Genomic DNA, 3,608 nt, shown 5'->3' on the forward strand with positions numbered 1-3,608 from the left:
CTACTCTGCATTAGCTCAAAATCCAGTCCTGTGATTTCAAAGCTTTCTTCAGAAGAAGCAACAGATAATTCTTCCAATGATTTTATTTTCACTGAGGAAGATGGCTTTATACTTCCAGATCCTTCTGGAATCTAAGAATCTTAATTCTTCTCTTCAACAGACTAATTTACAACAGGGATTTATATTCTTGATAACCATGACTGGCTTATTTTTGAATAAATTGCTTGTGCCTAATAAAGAAAGAGAGGATATTTTAGAAACAGTCCATGTGTTAGAAGACAGCTATATGTCAGTTTTCATTTTCTGTTGTAGTTTAAACTTTCCCCTCCCTCAATTTGAAATAGTAAATTTCTAACCAAAAGAATACTGTGGCCCCTGCATCCTCTTCGCTTACTCAAAACATCCAGCTCTTTAGATGATGTTTTAATGTGTCAGTGACAGTTCTGAGTCAAATTTTTGGCCCAAAAGCCAATAGGGATTGAGAGGCTTTCTGACTGTTAAGTGCTCTTTCCTTTGAAAATCTTGCAAAAAGTAAAACAGAAAATGTCACATAAACTAATGGATTACAACAGATATTTTACATGGATCATAAACAGACACCCTTGAATGTAGAAGCTGTCATTTGTCTCTATTTTAGAGTGAAATTGAGCACTTCTGAGAACATCTGTGTCATACTCCGTTTTCAGATTATTATTATTTTTTTCTTATGAGTATAGGAAAGGAGAAGTTATGCTTAAAAAAATAATTTAATCCAGTCTTAAAATACAAGCCACTCTTTCTTCAATTTTGATAATATACCCCAAGCCTTTAAGCATCATCATCTTCAACTCAAGTTGGTAGTAAATAAAACAAATTTGCTTACAGTAATTTCCAAGGCGACATAATAACATCTAACTGAGTCTGGAGAGCTCACTACTTTTGATGCTCATTGATAGCCTCACTAAAAATATGGAGCTTCCTTCACCTGGCATTATGAGCACAGCCCCAGGCAGCAGCAGCAGGGAGACAGGGAATTTGTAGGGCTTTGCATCACCTTGTATAAATCCTTCGAGAAAGACAGCAAAGGCTATCAGCACTTCAGCCTGCTGTTAAAAAGGGCAAATACTGGAAAATCAGCAATGAAGCAATGTCCCTGGTTACCTACCAGGGAAAGCAGAGATTCAATAAATTCATTTTATACAAGCGACAGCCAGTCTAAGTGGGTTTAAAACCTTGGCCTGCTGATGAAGGGCCCCACACGGCAGACTGGAGCAACGTTTGTTCAGTAAAGGCACAAGTGAGTTTTCATCAGAATTTTTATCTCTTGTGAACTTGAACATGAAGGATTTCTCATCATCATGAGCAGGCTAGTGATCAAGGGGCATTTGTGCTCCAATTAACGCTCTTTCTCATTTTTCTAAGGTACATCCTAGGTTTGCAGCCCAAGCCAGAGATATGATGGCTACAAGGCATCACCCTGAAAAAGATGCCCAAATATCACCAGCTGTCTTTGTCCTTTCTATTACAAGCTTCTTGTTCTTTTGAGTTCCTGAAGGATCAACTTACATCTGCATATTTTAATAACTGCCTGCAATACTCTGTTGAAGTAAAACATTCTTTTGAGGCATTTCTAAGATTAGTAGGCAGCTATTGTAAATTGAGCTTTAAAGTCTTTGTTTGTAATAGCCTGCAGTTTCTCCAGATTTGAAATCCATGGAAATATGAAGAAATGAGCAATTATGGGATCTGTTGAAAAATTTCAGATCCCATCTAACTACATAGGAATGCAGGATTCTTCATCTATTTCAGAATTAATGATAAAGATATGTTCGCAAATCAACTCTTTTAACTAATGAAGTATAAGTGTCCCTAAGTCTTGAGATCTGGGAGCAAAATATAAACGTGCAGCAACACATATTTGCCATCCATTATAACAAATACATCCATGTATAACCCACCTAAAACTTCAGAGAATATGAGCTGTTATTTTATTAAATTACATACCAGCTTTATCAAATACACATATTACTTATTCATTTCTCAGTGGCATTTTAAAGGAACATAAAAGCCATCTTGATTTTTAAAGGCTTTAAAGTAAAAAATAATAAAAATATTTACTTCATACTTTATTTTCAGCTGCAATCTTGGTGCTGTAGATGGCACTGTAGGCCCAGCAAAGAAATCCTTCTCCTTCAGCACGATAATGTTCAGCTGATCCCCATCATTCCCAGAGCAGGAGCTCAATTAATTATTTAAATCATTCAAACTGCAATAACAAATGACAATGCTTATCTAAAAAATAATTTATTATGGTTTTATGTCAAGCAGTGCTACACTAGGCATTTAATTAGTTTTAACTAATTATGGAGTTCCATACGTGTTTTGAAAGGTTAAAAAGAACTTTTCAGCTTCCCTGGATTTTAAATTTTGAGAACCTAGACCTTCGTAGAAATATCCTAATAAAAAACAAACAATAATTACCTCCACATATTTGCAGGGAGAGTAGATGTAACAGTAGTTTAAATAAGGAGGCTGCTTGCCATTTCTTGCGTGCAGCCAGAAAAAAAATAAATAAAATAAATAAATAAATCACACTACAGTACAACAGTAGTTACTTAATACGGAAGAGAGAGGGCATTATAGCTTCCCAGTATTCTCTTTGCATGCTCCTTTCCCATGCTCCAGGAAGAGTACTTGCTTTTTAAGTATTCTGTAGTCCATTTTGTGTCCTCTTCAGCTATTTTCAGCATTGTAATCACTTCAGCATACATACATATGTGGATAACAACTCACATTAATGAGACCCTGTTCCCTTCTAACCTCTAGGCACTGTTGTGAATAAGCATGAAAAGCTTATCAAAAACAATGTAACCTGAAAGGATGATGTTTCATAGAATCATAGAATTTTTTATAGCTTTGGCTCTTTTGGTGTTTTTCTACATATTTTTCATATAGTTGATTCATAATGATGTGGGCGCATAATGATGAGGATAAGCTAGAGTCTCACATATGAGAAATGAGTGAGATCTGAGGAGACTAAGATCCAAAGAAAGAAAAAGAGTTTGCATTCTGTCAGCCTGTTATCCAGAGTATAGCTAAAGAAATCACATTGAAGGAAAAAAAAAAAACACGACAAACACGCAAGCAGTAAATGCATTTATGTGGATGCAACTCTTCCAAGAAGTACAGTGATCAGGTAAACTCACAAACTACACGTGAATGAAGGAGATTATAACATCCCCAGAGGTACAAAGATCCTTTTTGCTTTCTAAAAGAGTTACACTTTAATGAAAAGCAGCTAACATCGTTACTTAGCAGCAAAGATGTTCAAGGGAAAGGATGTGAAGGTTTTTGCAACTTCTCTACACATCTATATTCTATATTCTCTATACACTGAAAAGGCTATCTAAAAGCTAACCTGATCTGTACACCATAAATTGCATGACAGTATAAGAATCACTTTCTATTTTAAATGAAATGCTTGTCTTTTGCAAACCTTAGGCTCAAACTAAGTTCAAGGAACAGAGCAGCAAATTAGACAATAAAATTAAAGCTTTAAAAAATGTTATCAGCCAAGCATATCTTTGTACCCTGTGAGAGCATTTTTGAAACTGTCACTTTTATTCCTT

The sequence above is a fragment of the Meleagris gallopavo genome, chromosome 3 (genome assembly GCF_000146605.3).
Source record: "Meleagris gallopavo isolate NT-WF06-2002-E0010 breed Aviagen turkey brand Nicholas breeding stock chromosome 3, Turkey_5.1, whole genome shotgun sequence".
Lineage (NCBI taxonomy): Eukaryota > Metazoa > Chordata > Aves > Galliformes > Phasianidae > Meleagris > Meleagris gallopavo.